Genomic DNA, 20,917 nt, shown 5'->3' on the forward strand with positions numbered 1-20,917 from the left:
GAGTCTTGGATTCATACTTTAAGGCTTTAAAGTTGCTGATTCCTGCACCAATCCTGAGTTGTTTTAGCCTATCTACAAATGTGAGAAGAGGCTTGCTAAACACAACTTCACTTTCCTTTTTTCCTTTACTTGTTCTCCTTGTGAATACTGCTTGAGGTTTGGTAATGATTACCCTACCTTTCTTCTTCACCTACCTCCTTTTTTGGCTCCTCTTCTTCAGATTCTTCTTCTTCTTCATCCTCACCTTTTCCATCGGTAAGCATTAGAGGTCCAGTGTCAGTTTTCAATTTTTCTATCTTCCTCTTTCCCTTGGAGATTGCCTAGGGAAGCTTGATCTCAAGTTCTATTCTTACCTTTGCCTCATCAAATGTTCTGAATGTAGGCAATTTGGGATACACTGGTTCATTTACCAGTGCCTCAATGATGTCTCTAGTTTCATCAATGTTCAATTCATAGGGAAGTTATTTTACCAATGCAACGCGGGGTTTGACTGCCTGTATATATACTTTGTCACAGTCAACCATGAAACATACATCTTCCTTATAGTCTTCAACAAGTTTAGGAGGAATCCTAAACCTGTTGTTCATTCTCTCCTTGAAATCTTCAAAGTATTTATCCATAACCTTATCAAAATTTACACCCATTTCTACAATAAACTCATTTATCTGATACAAAACTTGAACATCTTTTCTCCATACAACTGTACCTTTAGAAGGGAAAAACTTTTGTACATAGAAAAATAAACAAACTAACAAAGAACCAAATTTACAAGGGTTGGTCTTTGAGGTCCTTATACTATCCATGTTCTTATTTAGTTGTTTCAATAGCACATCTGCTAGGTCAAACTCCATGTTCTTCTTCACAACCTTATAGGCTAAGTCCATAGCCTCACAGGGCACACTATTCAATCTGTTGGAACTACACAGCTTGTATGCAATTACACTAATTCCAAATCTTAGCTCTATAACTAATACATTGTTAAGTTTTAGTCCTCTGCCATCCCATTCAGCTAGGGTTAACTTCTGAAGTTCATCCTGACTTAGGGTTTTAGTGGTTTTAGATTTGCTCAACATAGGTAAACCCGTGATTCTGTGAATCATCTTCTTTGTAATCAGAGCAGGTTTCTCTAACCACAATTGACCATTATGAACACGGCTCAAAATGTATCTTATCCATTTCACTTGGAAATTTCTTGGCAAATGCAGGATATGGGTTAAACCTTTGGTTTCTAGATGTTTGAACTCAGGTTTAAGGGTTCTGTCCACGTATAACTCAGCTAGGGCATTATCCATATCTAGTGTCCCTATCTCTTGAAAAGTGCATTTGAAATGAGTACAAATGTTGTTTATAAGTAGTACCTTGGGTGGAATCTAAAATTGAGCTCCATGTGGGTCGAGTGATTTAGCTATGGCGAGAACGAGCTTGAAGCTAGGTGATTTCCATTTGACTCCCTTCACAAGCATTTTAGAGCCCCTCTTCGCCTTGTTGCTGCTGGTGCTCCCGAATGCCATTGCTGCTCGATGAGTGAATGATTTTGTAAAATAAATTCTTCACTAGAAAATCACTTCAAATCACTTGAACTCACTTGCGTGCTCTTGGAAATCTCTTCGCTCTGTATATTCTAAATTCGCGGTGAAAAATGAGATCAAATTATGCCTTTTTGATGAAAAATCTACCATTAATGCTCAAGTACAAAGGTAGCTAAGATGACCTAAGGTTTTTCAGATAGTCACTGACTTACTCGATAAACCTTGAAGCTCGGTGAACAAACAAAACCTTTCATATTCTCGACCTAGCTCGGTTAAGTCTGAGACCAACCTTGCTCGGTAGATGCATCACAGTGAACTATGTCTTGTATCTGAAATACAGATTTGTCATTTGCACTCCTTCATTCTGGAACTGCTTAGGATATGGCTTGAAGATGCAGTCCCTGATCCTCCTTGATGAGTCTAATTAGAAATGGTGGAGTCACCCACTTCTTGAGTGACATTGCCATCATTTGAACTTTCTAGTTCGGTAGATTTAGGAATCCACTATTGTCTCATCTGTTTTCGAATGTTGTCAGCTCTGTCTTTCTTTTCATCTTCAACTCTTCCTATGTTCATGCAATTCTTAGATATATGACCAAGTTCGGTACATGTATAACATCTTATGGTAGTATCTTTCTTCCTTAGGTGATGCCTTGTATAGTTTACTCCAATGTGTCCATATTCTCCATAATAGTGACATCTGCACCAAGTATTGTAGTCCTAACCAAATAATGCTTTGACAATTTATTCTACTAGATTGAATGATTTAGATCTGCACTTGGATGCCTTGTGACCTTGTTTCTTGCATTTGTGACATTTGCCTTCAAATTTTGGTTTCTCTTTGCATTCATTGGCTTTGTGACCATGTTGATTGCAATTGTAGCATTTACCATTGAATTTTCCTTTACCATTGCTCCAACATCTATTAGATGTATGACCTATCTTGCCACAATGATTGCAAGTAGGTCTTTGATTCTTTTGGGCACCTTGTCTAGAAGATTCACCTTTTTCATTGTATCCAAGGCTTGCTTTACTTTTTTGTCTATGAAGATTCTACTCATTTTGCTAATTCAATTGATCCACGTCTGTTTGAGATTTTATCATCCTTTCATTGACTCACTTTTCAACATTTAAGTCATTTTCCAAACTTTCATTGATTTGTCTTTCAGATCTTAGGTCACTTTGTAAGCTTTCAGTGATTTGTCTTTCAACATTCAGATCATTCCTTATTCTTTCATTTTGTGCTTTGAGAATTCTGATTTCTTCATTTGCATTGGAAAGTTGATCTGTAAGATCCTCATACTGAAGGGATTGATTTTGAATTTCATTGTTCCTTCCTTCTATTTCATCTTGCATCATGTTCCTTTGTTCTAAAATTTCACATAACCTTGTTGACTGGATCTCTTGTTCTCTTCTTAGCATTCTTACTTCTTCTTGCAGAGATCCATTCTTCTCTAAGAGTTCTTTGATTGCATTGTTTGCCTCATTAGCTTCATTTGAACTACTTGATGTAAAAGGTCTTCAATCTTTTCTTCAACATACTGATGATCATTCATTTGTATTGCAAGTTCCTTTCTTCTTTTTAGAGATTGAGAAAGATGCTCCTTTGCTTCTTTGAGTTGAGCCATGGCCACTTCCAGATCTAGCTTTTCATTCTCAATAGATTTGTCAAGTCTGAATATCTCCATTGTCCTTGATCTTTGCTCAAGCTGTCAAACTTTATCCTGAGAACCACAATGCTTTAATACCAATTGTTGGAAATAATCAGGACTAACAAGGTTACTGAGAGGGGAGGGGTGAATTAGTAACTCTAAAACTTTAAATCAATTCAGCATAATAACATATTCACCATTCATCCATTTAATCTACTGTATGCATGAAAAGATAAACATTCATAACACATAAACACACTAATTTGGTGACTTAGAAACCTTCCAATTAGAAAGTAAAACTAGGGTGGGGATGATACCCACAAAACTTCAATACTACAGTATAAAGTTGGCTTGTTAAGGCTTACAATGATCACTTCTGGTGATCTACCCTGTTAGGAGCAAGTAGGATTGCTAGATCCACCTTGTTAGAGGATTTACAAACATACAATGAAGTATGCACTCTGTTAGGAGATTTACAAAAGATTGTTAAGTCTACCTTGTTAAAGGATTTACAAATTGATTCACCTGTTAGGATGAAGCAGTGGATCTGGTTACAACTGATTGCTGATAAGATCCTTTATGCACTGATCACCTAATGTGATAGATATAACTTTTCTGCATCTATGTTGACCTTGTTGTATTCCTCTGTTCTGTTGCTAATTCGCTTTCACTCTTCTCAAAATATTGCAATACAACACCATACAATGATATACAACATTTCTATCATATTTTTTAAATGATATAATACATTACATATATACCATTCCAATATTTACACTGGCAAGGTCGGCCAAACACAAGTGAACAAAACATTACTGAGTCGGCCAGATAGTAGAAAACTTGAGTTCCTCAAACTAACTCGGTGACCTTCTAATACTTGGCATCCACTGCAATACACTGCATCATCATGCACTCGGTAAGAGTAGAGGCACGGTCCATACTAATCACTCTAAGTAGCTTAGAACTTGATAACCATCGGTGACTTGGTGAATATTGTGTCACTCAGTAAAAACTGAATCCATTGATAACCTTCTTCACTTGGTAAATATTGATTCCTTCATTTACCTTGTTTACTCGGTAAACACTAAGTCCTTTGTTTACCTTGATCACTCAGTAAACACTAAGTCCTTCATTTACCTTGATCACTCGGTAAACACTAATTTCAGCTAATGACTCGGTGAACACTGAGAACTTGGTAAACACTGTTGAACTTCCCATTTGCTCAGTGACCAATGTTCAGCATGGTATGAACTATTCTACTTGGTAACCACTACTAAGCACTCAGTATGAACTGTAGACTGAGTGATGAGCTCGATAAGCATTTAGAATCAAATAAGTGTTGTAACTAATGACAAATATATCATAATTCCAACAGTTATGAGGCCCTTGTTCGACCCAAATGGATATGCAAGGGAGGTGCTTCAGATTGGGAGTTTGATCAAACATGTCACCACTCTAGAGGATTATTGGGCAGATTGCAGAGATGAGTTGGAGAGCCATGATTGTGCATTTGCCAGACTCACAGTGGAACAAATAAAGACATATAGCATTGATCTCAACATAGAGGGATTAGAGGATGATGATAAAAATATGTATAGCAATACATATCTTACTAAATTAAGAGGAATTCCTATCAATTCTGAGCCATATGTGGACATGGAGGAGATTTTCGATATTATGATGGCAAGGATAATCAAAAGAACTGGGAAGTGGGTTGACTGGACAGCCAAAAAGAGCTTGAGTAAGGGTGCTACTACTCAATCCTCTCTTGCAGCTGCAAAACCTACCTCATCTCAAAGTATCACAATGGGTGTGACCATAGCTTCCACCCAAGGACCAGCTCAACCAGTGGGCGGAGCTGATCAACCCCCAGACAAGAATATTCCTATACCCCCAACATGTTATGATGGATCCTTGCCAATTATAGGAACCCAGACTGGCACTAAAGAGAAGAAAGTAGAAGGGCCAAAAGACAGTGTTCCTACTCCCGTATCTTCCCCACATACTACTCCTATTCCATCTCCACGCATTACCCCTGTTCCTTCTCCTCATACCACTCCAATCTTGTCCCCTCATCATAGCTCTATGCCATACACAAGTGCTTCCCTTTTGAGACTAGGTGGTTCCCCCATATAGATAGTGGACTTAGGGGATGGAAAAAGTAGCACTAGTAAGTCAGCTAAATCAGATGAAGAGACAAGGAAGACTTTAGAGATGGAGAAGGGCTAGGCTTCTTCCAAACTCATCTTCAAGGACTCAAAGAATGCTTTCTCTTCAACCACTATAGCCATGACTCCAGTGAAAAAGATGTTTACCATCGAATCACTTGAAACAGCTTCCAAGGTGATAGGAACTAATTCTTGGCTAGAAGATACTTTGGAGAGGAAAACTAAAAGAAAAGATGAGAGTATTTCTGCAAAAGACATTGTATCCCACACAGTTTGTTCTAGAACTGCATTGGCAAAGGTTAAGAAGCAAAAAACTTTGTCCATACTTGGACAAGATCCAAAAATAGGGAACCTGATAATGGAGATAGCAAAGCCAAACAAAGGAGGGAGAATTGAGGATATGACTCGTGATGATTTTACTTTGCATTCAATCGACCTTGGGGAAGCCAGGCATGACACAGGTTGGTTTATGGAGATCGAGCAATGAAGTGATAGAACAAGAATTAGAGAGTCTCAAATTGTCCAAGATCAAGATGAAGGTAGAAATAGAAGAGTTGAATAAGTTTATTAGGCAGCTAGTCACTCCACTAGAAACTATTTCTAGTATGTCTATGACTCAAACTCCTAGTGCAGCCAAAGTGCAAGCTCTCCTTTCCTAGCTCCAGGAAGATAGGCACTATGGCCAGATAGGTAGAGAGTGGATTGAGAGACTCAAATTAGAAGGAGTTTCTCTTATAGATCAAATTGGAAATTTTATCCTCAGATTGGAAACGTAAAAGGATAGCATATTATCTAACAATAACACTCTAGTTGGAGAAAGAGTCAAGTGTGATGAATGCCTCTCCCTCTTAAAGATGATCATGCAAATGAAAGCCAAAGAAGTAGTTGAAGCCAAGATTCTAAAGAAAGGGAATGAACCTTTGTTTGAATGGTTCCAAAGTATGTAGTTCAAACTAGAGATGATCCAAGAAGCTGAGAAAGGGCTCAAGGAGATAAAGGGAAAAATAAAGAAGACTCAAGATAGAGGATTTGAGCTAATGAGAGGGTTACACACTGACTCTCAAACTAGTGGCCAAGGAAAGGACTTCATTAGAATAGAAGTGATGAAAAGTAATTTCTCTACCTTTTTAGATAATTTGTTTGTAGTAGCTTCTAGTAGCCAGAATAGAACTGCAGAACTCCAAGTGCTCAGTGGATGGATACATGTGGCCGCAGAAGAGTTGCAAGATTAGTTGAATTTGATAAAAGAGTTGGCAAGGGAACACACAAAATGGCTTTTGAGATTCACCAATATACACGTGCCCAATCATGAAGAACTAATCCCAATAATGGTTGATGCCAAGTCACACAAAGCGAAAATAGAAAAGGGGAAGAAATCTAAATGATTCATATTATACCTGTTGGTGTTTGAAAACGTGTTGGTAAACAGATTGTTCTTCTTCTGATTCTCCTTTTAATTTTCCCAATTTGTAATGAAGAACAACTTTACACAACAATTGGGAAACTATTTCTGAGAATAACTAGTTTCCCTGTGAATTAAGGTACAGCTCCCTATGTGAATAATGTTCAAGGAATTATGTTTCTCTCCTAAACTAACATGGGGTATGCTCTTAACCCGAGAGCAAAGGAGGCAAACTGAATTAAGCCTAAACAAGACTTAATCCAGGCAAGAAAAACTCTCTAATTTATAAACCAAGCAATAGAACTCACAATTCTTATTAATCCATATACTCAGCATCAACTAAACTATAGAACCTATCAACGAAAATATAAATGAAATGATCAAGAACTTCCAATGAATCCTTCTCTGAATCTCCCAAAGCATATCTTACCTTAGTTAATTCATATCTTCATAACGAAAGAATGAAACATCTTTTCTTTCTTTCTCTAATTTGGATTTTAAAGAAAGAAACATAGAAGCAACCATTAACTAACTAAATGGGATAGGAACTTATTGATATAAAACACCCTTCCATTGACTCTACAATATTAAGTCTATTACATCAACAATTTACCCCCTCTCTACTCCAACTCTTTGACTGTATGCAAAAAAGGCTGAACCCCCTTTTGTTTCTTTTACAACCGCTTCTATAAAAATCCCAAGCATATGCCACTTATGGGAATGTGAAATGTTATGAATTCTAGAATCTAAATGGACTAGAGACCACTTTCAAAACCAAAAGAAAAAGGACTATGCCTTTTCATCTATCTCTCCATATGTTTCACCTTCGAGAAAGTGAAATGAACAGACTTTCACCAATAGATAGGAACTTGGAGATAGCATACCACATCTTCCCTAGTTACTACTTCTTCGTGCAATAGCTAAAAATGTTCAAACAAATTATCATCATGCCTTTCTTACATCAAATGGGCCAGCATAGAAATCTTCTTTCGTATCATGTCTTCAAAAGTTGTGACTATACCATCAAGTCAATCTCAAACAACTTTTTAACTATTTTAGTATATGCAGTCTCATGGTGCTTCTCATTTGCAGCAATACTTCCACATATTTGAGCTAGTTCAAGATCACCATGATCTTTGGCAGATCTTGTAGTATTACCATGTGATATGAACATTGCCCTATCCTGGAAAGATGTGTGCAAAAGCCAAGAAAAGGACTTTTTTTGTTTGAGGATCCATTCCTAATCCAATGAGATACTGTATGGTCTTTTCTATATGTCTCATGTCCACACATCCACATAAGTAAAGATACTTATTGAGAAGATCATCATGTCTGTTCTCTTCAGTTGTCCACATATGAGTCCACATAGCCAAGGATGTGGGACTGGCACCGCTCTCATCTCGCACCCCATCTAAAGTGTTAAGAATAGTCTGATAAGCCGGCGATGCTTCCTTGGTAATCATATCTCTTACTAGAAAAACTAAGTAATCATCTATTAATTCACGAGACCACTCTTGTAACTCTTTCACGTCATCGACAAAGGCCTCAGAAGCAGGATTGGATGAAGAGTCTTGTGTCTACCAAGAATTCTCGATGGGTTTATCATGATCTTTGGGATTCACAAACTTTGTGACTCCAAAATCTTTAGCAATCACAAACTTCTTGGGATCAATGTCAATGCCAATAACATGTGAAGCACTTATTTTTTTGGTACCCTTTGCCACCGCAAGATCAATTGTACCAAGACCAAATATTGCAACAATTGATCTAGCTTCCACTTTTGTTGTATTCCAAACCGCTCCAAGACCTGCATTCTGAGATCTTAGAATCGTTTCTCGGGATTTCTACAAGCTGTCTCCATTCAAGATCTTCGTTGGCCTTGCGACTTTTGCCATCTCGGGGATCAAGTCTAGACATATTCTTCAACTATTTTCCTATTCGTTCAACAGATTTAAGACCCTGATTCTCATCACCAACATCGATTCAATTTCCTCCATTGTATGCTTTGTATGGTTGGGGAGTGATGACAATGATAATATTGGAAGTAAAATCATTTTGATGCTTCCTTGTCCCATCGAATTAATGCTTCCGCGATGGCAGACCATGCTTAGACTAATAACCAGTGCTATTCAACAAATCCCGCACCATATTTGGTCACTACTCATTGAACACAGTGCCACATTATAATTCATGATGTTATATTCCTTGAATATCATCAATTGTGATGAATGACTGGTAGTAGATCTTATATTCTATGGTAGAAACATTCTTTAGATCTTGATGTGACAACCAAGTTCGCCATCTTCTTTAGATCTCTTTTCCATAAAAGTAGTTGCAGTTGTGTTTCTTATACATTTATAACTTCAAGAGCTAAAACTGCATGGTAGAATTCTTCCTATTCATCATTTCATAGTGTGCATCTGAAATCTTGATTCTGTGTGCATAATACATCTTCTCGGGGCATCATTGCTACATCAATCGATAGTATCAAGAGTGGACTAACCTAAATAAATTCAACTCTCAAGATAGATTCTTGAATTAGTTTCAAGGCTCAAAGACTATCCTTCATGTATCATCATCGTTAACTTATCAAGAGGCAGATAATTCTCTCCATTTCAATTTACACCCTCTGAGCATTTGAGTTAAATGGCTTGTTGCGGGTTGCTACTCTAAACCGACAACAATAGGCTTATGTGATGGTGCCTGGTAAGATTGTGAAGTGATAGAAGGTGAAGCCTTGTTCTTTTCCTTTGATGCCTGAAGAATGGAGGCATAAGTATGCTTGGTGACTTCAGTTGTAGTTTCTTTAGTAGATGCAGAAGCTGAAGCAAAAATAGAAACACTATCCATAGAAAAAAAAGCAGCATATGTGGCCCAAGTCAGCAAAAACTAGAGTGAAAACAAGGATATTCACTCCCTCCTTCTATCTTCGTGATCATGTTTAGTTGATCAATCTATGATTCATCTCGAACCTCTAGAATAACACTCCCCTTTTTGCATGCAAATTTCATAATTAGTTCCTTAATTATTGATTGAACAGGCTATGCTCTTTTAGCATTGTAAAGAAAATTGTCAATGAAAGCTTGCATGTGAGATGACAATTAAAGTTTTTGACCATTTTAAAAGATATATTTCTAGCCATAAAATTGCATGTAGATCAAGGTGATTAGTGGGTTCATCAAGTAAAAGCAGATTGGGTTCTATAAAAAAAGGCTTGTGTATTAACCACCATCCTCACTATCATAGTAATATCATCCAACTTTCCTCCTGTAACAGAAGAAGACTGTAAATTTCATTCTGAGTAGCATTTTCCACACTAGAATACCATATCATCAGATCTCTCAATGCCACTAGCCTCTTGCAATCTTGAAGATTTTCCACTAAAGCTCTCTACTGCATTACTCAAATAAAGAAACTTTTTCTGATTCCTTATGAGTGTCCAAGAATCATGACTTCAATCACCATTCCATCTGAAAGAGATTATCAATGGGAGCATAATATCCTTGCCGGGTTGGGATCTATCACCTACCCATCATGACAGGACTTCCAAATAACCCACCTAGCTTGAAAAGAAGGCAATTTGAAGGGGAACTCGACAAAGATTGCCTACCTATAACGACTTAGACCTAGACTCAAGATAGACTAGACTGACTTGATATGACCAATATTGCCAAAAAAAAATAGGTGACTTAAAGTTAGGCAACAAAATGCTGGAGGGTTTTCAATTATCCCAATGAGAATATGACATATCTAGGGGCAGCTAACTCCCATTTTCAACATGCCACTTTAGACATCAGGCCAACTATAAGGTTTGACCCTTCTTCTACTTCAGGCTCTGCAAGACCTAGGCAAGTAGACCTTAGATTCAATTGATATTGTACTAGTGCAACACATATCCCTGAATCTATTTACTGTAGATGAAACCCCTTATATCTCCTAATAACTTATGTAATAACACAGATCTATAGTAGCTGAATGGAAATCTATGAAATGCATAAGATGAGTGAGGGTCAAACAATTATGGCTCTTCAACATAAAATGTAAAGATGATTTGAATTTGATTTGATTTTATGTGGGTGGGGAAAGCAGATGAAAACCATGTATAGACAACAACTTAATGACCCTATAACTGATCGGTGTCTGATCCATTGGGAAAATTCATAAATCTCTCTTATGTATTTTGGATATCTAATACTTATTCATATATTCAGATCTCTAATATATCTATTCACCTTGTAAATAGACATCAATGTTAAATTTAAATCTCATTCTTACTTGATATCCTCCTCAATAAACCTGCAACCCTATTGAATCTCTAAAGCATTTACATAATTCCTTGAATTAAAAGCAACAATGAAGCAACATACAGCCTTAAGGGACTACAACTATGACCTAACCTCTTTGTTCCAAGACCATAAAACATCATAGCTCAATTGAGAAAAGAGACAAGATTTAAACTGAAACTAAACATTTTTTGTTCCATGTATTGATTTCCTTGAAATAATACATTCAAATGCATGAAATTGACTCACAAAGAACCTAATAAACTAGACTATTCAATGAACAAATGCTATCATACAAGAGAGAAAATGGTGGGAATGAGAAACTAATGGGATGGGAAGGGGGTATCACAACCAAAGCAAAGCTTCATGGTCTGGAACTAGCACATCCTAGATCTTCCATTCAGAGTTCATCAATTCCAAGGCTAGCTCTACTAAATGCCTTCATTCTAGATAACTTTCCAATATTTTCCAACCCTTACAAAAGAGAAGAAGAAAGTATAAATAGAAAGGAAAGAAATCTCGGATTGAATTTGTAATTGACATGTGCACCCTTAGAATTCCTTCCCAAGAAGATGAAAAAACCTCTCTCTACCTTGTCTCTGTAACTGCTTATCAAATCCCCATGATTTTTGCTTTCAAGTGCATCAAATATCTCAAAAATTTGATCATGAAAGCAAGTAACTGGTTTTTAATGTCAAAGTGAACTCAGAGTAAAAGTAAAAAATCAATTGAATAAGACCTTTAGAAACCAAGAAAACCTCTTAAAATCAGTTTTCTTCACATTCACACCTCTACAAGCCTTTATATCTATTTTCTAACCAATTCTGATGATCAATGGTGAAAAACACTCATTCTGTTGAGAACACCCCAAAATTTGCAAATTGGCTTATAGCACAAACCGGTGAGCACCTGTGCAAAAACTAATCTCAAAAATGCCCCAGATATGCCCTTCTAAAGATTGGACCTCTATCTCAGGTTTGCACATATAAGAATAAATTTTAAAATTTTTAAAAAGGTCTATAGTTCAAACTATAAAAATTCATTATTTGGAAACAAATTTTTCAAATTTGAAAGAACGTGCAGCATATATTTTTTATTTTAAACTTCTTTATATCCCTTCCACTTGTCTTATGGCACCACATGTCATCATGTTACTAGCCAATGACCTCGACCTCACTGCCATGTGTCACCTTTTGACTGGCTTTGAACTCGAGCGGGACCCACCCTATATTCTACCGATTTCTTCAAATTTTTAGCAAGTCTCCAAGCTGCTTGCTAGAATTTCTCAACTTTTTTGATGGCGACTTGGCGACCACTGAATTTCGATGAGATTTTTCAGCTACCTCACCTATCCACATCAACGTCACTACCTCACTACAATTATCTTGTGAGCATCTTTTCTTGGTGAGGTAGTGGCGATCGTCAGATCGTCCACATGTCAGCAATCTCCACCCTCGATTTGTGATCTCGCCATGTCATCACGAGTGCATCTTCATTTAAAATTTCTTCCTAGGCAACCTACCAGCTATCCTTTGAATCCAAATTGACCACGGTGACCCACGAAGCACATGGTTTTCAAAAGGCTTCTCTTTGAGACACAATACATTATATCTATGGGAGAATTTAAAGACATTAAGATGCCATCCCTTCCCAAATGTGGGATATATGGTTTTTCAACTGCTCCACCCGGCTGCATATTTGGCATGAGGGTCTCTTTAAATGTGCGGGCTATAGTTTTTTTTTACACAGGATCCACTCCTTTTCAAATGTATTGAGCTCCTATTTAGGGTCTTTCACTTGTTGATGTGTGGATACTTTTGTTTTAATGTTGTTGCCTTTTAGCTCTACCTTTGCGTGAATCTTCTTTTACATCATGGTGTGTGAGCTTTTTATTTTTTCATCCAAGGTGTTACAGACCATGGCTTTTCCAATTATGATATTCTCCAATGTGTGTTCTACTCATGGCTTCTCCCCTGCTCCTTCTCTCAAAACCGTGGCTTCCTCCACCTTGGTCTTCTTTTAATCTGTCGGTTGCGTTTCTTTTATAGTTGTGCCTTCTTCTATGGATGTTTATATTATGTCTGCTCCTCTTTTATGCATCATAGTTGTCTTCTTATTGTAGGGTTGACTTCCTCCAAACGCCCTGCCCTGCTTATCAAGTAGGTTCTTCCTTTTTAGGCACTGGCTTCTTTGATATGTCATGGGTTACTTTTCAAGTGAGCTTCCTATGGCTTTCCTTTCACTAGTGTGTTCTCTATGATTTTCCCCTTCTTATCATGTGGGAGAGAGCCGTCCATGCCCCTATTTGATGCTTCATCTGTTGTTGCGGCTAGGCAAAAGATGTTTCATACCATCTTTGGCTCTAAAATCCAAATCTTTTAAATCATTCAATAGGTCTTCACCAGGGGCACGTTGTTCCCACAATTTATTCTCCTTAGCAATAGTCTCGAACAAACCTTGGATCTATGATTCATCATATTTTGGTGAAGCAGAATCAATAGATGTTCTCACCAGATGGAGAGCACTTGAATCACCTTTCAACACAGCAACTAGAAAAGGATGATAACTAGATACAGATGAGGTATATTGCAAAATGGGATGAACAATTACTTTCCACCCATCCCTAAGTAGGGAAAACAACAATTCTAATACATGTGTCTGAACTAGGCTTATGCAAATATATTTTCCACCTATTCTAAGCACTTGCTTTACCTCAGAACGAAATTGAATCCCCAATTTAGGACCTGATTTTGGTTCCATTAATGTATCCAAGCCTCCTTTATCTAGAACAACATCAAATGTCCCATCGAAGAACTACTCAACAAGTTTCTCATTGTCATTTTGAACTTGGTGATAATCTGTTTGCAACTCACTCACTTTGCTTTGGAGATGAAATAACTCCTCATTTAGCTTTGAAACTTTTTTAGCCAACACTTCCTATCTTATTCAAGTATAATTGTGTGAAGTAGGCCTCATTCAATTTCTATGTTACTTGAACAAGAACAAAATTGAATCCCCAATTTAGGACCTGATTTTGGTTCCATTAATGTATCCAAGCCTCCTTTATCTAGAACAACATCAAATGTCCCATCGAAGAACTACTCAACAAGTTTCTCATTGTCATTTTGAACTTGGTGATAATCTGTTTGCAACTCACTCACTTTGCTTTGGAGATGAAATAACTCCTCATTTAGCTTTGAAACTTTTTTAGCCAACACTTCCTATCTTATTCAAGTATAATTGTGTGAAGTAGGCCTCATTCAATTTCTATGTTACTTGAACAAGATTCACCTCATATGCCATCTTGTCAATCATGTCTTTTTTCCATGGTATGATTTCCTTGAGAAGTTTCTCTTTGTAAGTTCTTGAAACAAAAAGTCTTCATGGCTTAATCAGACTAGTTTATCCTTGTGTCCCCATCATACCACTGTCAATTATATTTTTATTTGATCATGATGTTTTAATAAATAGATTCATCCCAATCCTTTTCATTTCCTTAAAAATCCCAAAATGTCCTATAAATCTGATGAAGCTTAGTCAGGCCCAAAATGGGTCCGGCTAAAAAAAATTTTGCATTTCAAACAACTGGCTTCTTAAACTAATCCATTGAACACTTGAATCTGACTGGAAATAATCTATATTATTGGTTTGACTTTTAAAACTCATTTTCACCATTTTTTGCAACTTGTCGACTTTGTGCGAGGAGGTCCTTTGACTAGCCTTAAAAAATGACCAGAACACCTGATCAGGCTCTAAAAACTAGCACACTGCTTCTTTGCTCTGCATTCTTGCACCATGTTAGATCTCATCTAATGGAAAATTCAAGGTCAAAAGATATTTGCTGTCAAAGTTGACCTCTCAAAACTGCCTGCACAAAAACATGTCAAAATACAATAAATTGGGTTCGGATTTGGTTTTAAAAATTGGGCAAATGGATACTTGGGAGAACAAAAACTGGGATATTGGTTCTCTATCATGAGAAAATTATGGATCTGTGATTTGGGCTCATGACAAATAACTGGGTGCAAATGGAAATCAGTCAAAGTGGGTTACTTGGATTTTCCAAACTAGAACAATGACTGAAAAGCGATTTTTGCAAATGGAATGGAACCTAAAAAGTGTGCAAATGCATTCGTCATGACTTACAAACTAACACACTTGGAGTATTTTCTGAGGACAATACAAGTTTACAATCCATTTGACTTGACCTATCACGAATCAGGAGATATAACATCATGAATAGGGGTACTAATCAAATCTGCAAATGTTGACAAAGTAAAAAGATAGAAATTCCATTTGGAATCACGTTTGAAAACTAATCAAACGGATTCATCATAAGATGAAACTTGAAACACAATAAGTTTCTAACATCTAAAATGTAATGTAAAATGAATTTCAACATTTTGTTTAACTGGGTCAAATTTATAACACGTCAAACAGGGCTTCCTATAATTCAAAATAACTACACAAATGCACAGAACAGTAAACTACCAACTTTGAGGGGTTCAAAACCTAATCAAATGGATTCAAAAGGACTCAAAATCTGAAAGATAGGTTCTCGGGTATGGACACTAGGCATTCCCAAAGTGGTGAGTTACAAAAAATTTCTAGGTGCAAGATATTCAGATGCAAACACATCCTCTTCTTGTTGTTTGACACTTCGGGTAAAATGCAGATTTGAAATTTGCTCAAAACGAGACTTCACAGAATGGCTCAGAATGGCAATTTAACTTCATAGAATAGGTAGATGCACTAAATGGAAGGTGTTAGAAGCACTAAAAAACTCTTAAGCCTCAAAGGTACAGCCAGGTACAATCTCATTTAAAAGCACTCATAGGGCTCAATTTTCTCAACAGTGCTCAAAATTTGAGCTACAATTTTGAGCGCCAACAATACCCTATTTTTGTTTTCTTTTGTAATTTTGTAATATGAAAAACTGGCACATTTCCATTTGTCACCCTCAGAAGATGAACCAATTAAACTTCCTTTGTAATGGTCATCTCAAAACTCTATATGTATGAATTGAAGAGATTAATGAAAGGTCAGCAAATTTTTTGGTGTGAAGTATTATTTGTTGTTGAGACAATTGAATGGTATTTTATGTCAATCATTTTCTATTCCAGTTACTATTATATTTATTTTGCATTTTATCTTTTATTTGGAATTGGAATAAGGGAAGAACGGAGTTTTACCTCCCCTGTTTCGAGGCAACAAATGAATGTGATAAGTATTGTTATAATTCATTCGACGAAGGGATTCCACTAGTATTTCCAATTTATTAATCATAGTTTAGATTTGAATTAGCTTAGTGAAGCATCAATTAATTATGTGGATGGAATTTATGGATTCATAAGATGTGTGGATGCATAAATCTATTTTAGAATTGAGAAGTTTTACCTGCCTGAGTTGGATTTTAGTTAGGTCTAGCTCGATTATTCCTCTACTATTCTCGAGTTAATAACATACCCTAAAGTAGTTTAGGAAGAAAATAGAATTCATTGTAAATCTATTTTAGGGAGCTATATCTAACAATTCGGAAGAAAGCTAAAATATCAGTAAAGAGCTTTCCAACTATTTGTGATCAGATATTGTTCCAAATTGGGCATTAAAGAGTAATAATCTAAAAGAACAAATATGTTTACCAACATATTTTTAGTGACTCTATTGGGGAGACGAATAGTCACTTGACCATAAAAGCCTATGTCATGAGGGAAAATGGTACTACCTCATGAAAATATAATCCCAATGCTCCAACCTAACCTTGGTTTTCAAGATGACTAAGAGGATATAATTTCATCCCTTAACACATTCATTTGGAGACATAGAAGGAACACTGAACATTACAGGAATGCTAGTCAAGTATTAGAGGAAGAAGAAAGAAAAGTTGAAGCCTTGGAGAGAGTTGTTCAAAGGAGAGATATTCGGAGAGCACAAAGACAATTGAGATGAGAAGCTCAGAGATAAACTAGACCCAGCATCCTAAAACAATTTAGGTTCCTCAAAAGTACCAAGGAACAGGGTGGGCAAGACCCTATCTTTGATAAGCTTACAGAGCTCAACTTTCCTATTTTAGACGTCCCAAAGCAGAAAAGTGAAGGTAAAAGCTAGGGAAGACCCCCTTCCCCTATTAAAAATCAAGATGCCAACACTTCTCATTCCACTTGTCAAGTATTAGCACTACACGAAGTCACTGCCCCTCCAGTTGTTAATTTCCTGCCATATACTGCTAGGACAATCATGGCTGCTCCATGGGCTACAATAGAAGGACCCTTAGTGTTAAACATTTATCATTCACTTTCAGCCAGTTTGAGGAAGAATTTCCCTGAATTCTCAAGTGATGGGAAAGTCACTAAATGAACACATTAAAGCTTTCTTCACAGCCACACATATCTTAGGGGTGGGACATGAAAATGTGGTTGTAAGGTTGTTTGTAGAGACCCTCATAGACAATGTAGTGGACTGGTTTTACCATCTAGCCGACAGCTCAATAACTGATTGGGATACATTGAGGCCAACCTTTGAGACAAGATTTAAGACCATGGAAGATGAATATGCCCTGCTAACATAGTTGACTTCAATTAAGAAGCAACCAACTATGAGCATGAGGGATTTCATTGCCAAATTCAATAAGATTATCAGCAGAATTCTAATTGCTAACAAACCAACACTTGGTAATTTGGAAACTTTATTTATTAGTGCAATGCCTCTAGATGTCAATTATGATTTAAGGAGGGCACATCCCATGGATCTAGCTGATGCACAAAAGAAGGTGATTGAATGTGAGGATGATTTGATTTCTCGAGAAAATGGAAATGAGAACTTCAAACTAAAAGAAGTTCTAGTAATACCATGTCATCAAAGGAGATGATTCAGAATTTATCTAATGAGATGGTAGCAATGAAGAAACAATTACCTAGATTCAATACGAACTATCTGTAGAATTATCAAAATTCACTAGGAAGAATCAATGAAAGTAGATTTCTACAGCTTGCAAGTTCACAACCCAAGTTGCAAATTGAGGCAATATCAAAAAAAGGAAATATGTGTGTCTTTAATTTGACCACAGATCATGATAGTGAGAGTTGTCCTGAGACTGCTCGCATGATGTAGTTATTATCTACTAATGAATTAACCACTGAGACTCCTTGTTCAAAGCCTGATTCTTATCCAAATGGTGACTCTAGACATTTATTTTTGGAATACGAATCAGATTCTAAATCAAAAAGGTGAGTGCTATGCAACAATTGATGGAACTTCATACATAGTGCTTACCCATTGACAAAGGTTGAAGAATCAATCCTCAAGTCATACTCACAAAAATGATTCCAGTCCTCTGATAAGTAATACACATGCTGATCAAGGAAAAACTACCTCACAAATGGGTAAGGATAAGACATCCTTTGATTTCATTCAATTTTGTGAAGAGTCAAAGATTCAAATTTATACTATTAATTATTTAAAGTCACATCCTTCCAAGTTAAAAAGACTGGTAGACTGGTGTAGGGGAAGTACATCAGATGCAAATTGTAATGTAATGGTTGAGAAAGAGGATGAAACGTTGACATTTGGTTTGTTTAACCAACAAGACTCTACAGTTTTAGTGACATCCCCAGGGCAAAAACTTGAGCCTTTTTATATTTCATTGTATATCAATGGATGTAAACTTAGTAATTGTATAATAGATTCTGGTGCATCAGATAATGTTATGCCTTATTCCATAGCCAAAGCCTTGGGTCTCAATCTCACAAAAGTACATGGAAGGTGCTACTCGATTGATGCTAAACAAGTTCCCTTACTTGGGTAGATTAAAGACGCTTAGGTAGCCTTAGCTTCTCATCCAGAAAAGAAGCTCCTATTAACTATTTTGGTAGCTGATACTCCAGCTAGTTATGGACTTTTTTTAAGTAGAAGTTTTTGTCGAGACTTAGGAGGAGAAATAAAGTTGGATTGGTCATAAGCGGTGATACCTATCGAGAATAAGAAGGTCAAAATAGAACCCGAAGAGAAGGCAAAGTTCATAGTTTTGAAATGAGATGACCCTAAAGCTTAGATTCTCTACCAAGAGCTAGAATTCAGCATCTATATGTTGTTTACTAAAGAGGGCTTAGATGAACAAATAGATGAGAGTCAAAGAAAGGAATTTTTTAAAAGAAATGAAAATGCATCGAGTATATGGACACTTGAATTTGATGGAAGTCGTGCTACCTCTAGATCTGGAGCAGGTGTAATATTAATATCCCCGAAAGGAGAATTTGAACCTATGGCTTTCAAATTAGAATTTGGGAACATGAATAATACCATCAAATATGAGGCCTTATTTATGGGGATAATAACAGTGAAAGAAAGAGGGATAAAGAGTTTAAAAGCTCAAGGTGATGCGAAGCATATTGTAAAGCAAGTAAAAGGATAATATTAAGTTAAAAATCATAAGTTGAAGAATTACAAAAAGAGAGTCTGGAATGAAATTGAAGGCCTAGATGTCTTCTCTATTGAAGCAATTCTGAGAGAGATGAATACCAAAGTTGATTCCTTAGTAGTCTCTGCGTCCCTGTTACTTCCTCACCTAGATTTCAAAAGCAAAAAGTATCAGATCAAAATTGTGTATCAATCTACCATTCCAGATAACACGGAATCATGGCAAGTTTTCAATGATGATAAAAGTTTACAAATGTTCCTTGAAAATGACAAGTCTAGTTCTGAGCATGAATCCAATGGAAGTAATCATGAAAGCTCTGATTCGAGTGGGGAAAAGAATCAAATCAAAGAAATTTAGCTAAAAGGTAATATTATTCCTCCATATTTTTGGCTTTAGACAAATTATTTAATAGACATGATGCTTACATAAAGTAGAAGAGAGCAAAAAAGGGGCCAACAATGGGTGAATATGAAGGAATTAATATTGGGGATATTCATAATCCCAGAATGATTAACATTGGGAAGTGTTGTTCGCCTGAAGAGAAAGAAGCTGCAAGAAATCTATTTATGGAATATAGAGATGTTTTTTATTGGAGCTATGAAGATTTGAAAAGTTATAGAGATGGGAAGGTAAAACACCAAATCCCACTGAAGCCTAATGCAGTTCCTTTTCACTAGAAACAAAGGAACTACAATCCTAAAGTCGTTGATGCCATCTTCTAGGAAGTAGATAAGATGTTAAAAGCGAGAATCATTTATCCCATTTATCATTCCACCTAGATAGCCAATATAGTACCCGTCCAAAAGAAGAACAAAGAAATAAGAATTTGTGTTGATTTTTGCAATCTAAATCAAGCATCCCTGAAAGATAACTTTGCTCTTCCTAATATGGATTATTTATTACAAATAGTGGCAGGATCTAAAATGATGTCTATGCTTGACAACTTCGTAGGTTATAATCAGGTCAAAGTTGAGGAGAAAGACCAACATAAGACGGTGTTCACTACTCCTTGGGGTACATTTGCGTATCACAGAATGCCTTTTGGACTTATCAATGCTAGTGCTACATTCCAAAGGTGCATGAGTAAGACATTTGCTGATTTGAAAGATTGAATCATAGTCACATACCTGGATGACCTCACCGTGTTCTCAAGAAAAAGGAAAGATCATATGGAAGATTTGAGGAAATTTTTGCAAAGATGCAAAGAGCATGGAATTTCTCTCAATCCCAAGAAGTCATTTTTCTATGTAACAAAGGGGAAACTCCTAGGTCATATAGTGTCCAAGTAAGGCATTAGGATTGACCCTGAATAAGTAGAGGCTATTCAAAGATTGAGCTTGCCTTTGAATAAGATAGGAGTTAAATCCTTCTTTGGGCAGGTGAATTTCCTTAGAAGGTTTGTGCCTAATTTCGCATAAACAACTAAACACAGAGCGGATATGATCAAAGGAAATTCAAGTTTCAAAT

At 36.6% G+C, this 20,917-nt stretch overlaps 1 pseudogene; it reads right to left on the bottom strand.

Annotated features, from left to right (window-relative positions):
• Nucleotides 1–7,671: 7,671 nt before the first annotated feature.
• The window catches only part of LOC149541150 (stearoyl-[acyl-carrier-protein] 9-desaturase, seed specific, chloroplastic pseudogene), a 29,177-nt pseudogene continuing 15,931 nt past the window's right edge, over nt 7,672–20,917 (bottom strand).

The sequence above is a fragment of the Cupressus sempervirens genome, chromosome 9, assembly GCF_028749045.1.
Source record: "Cupressus sempervirens isolate cs-2001-9-10 chromosome 9, ASM2874904v1, whole genome shotgun sequence".
NCBI lineage: Eukaryota > Viridiplantae > Streptophyta > Pinopsida > Cupressales > Cupressaceae > Cupressus > Cupressus sempervirens.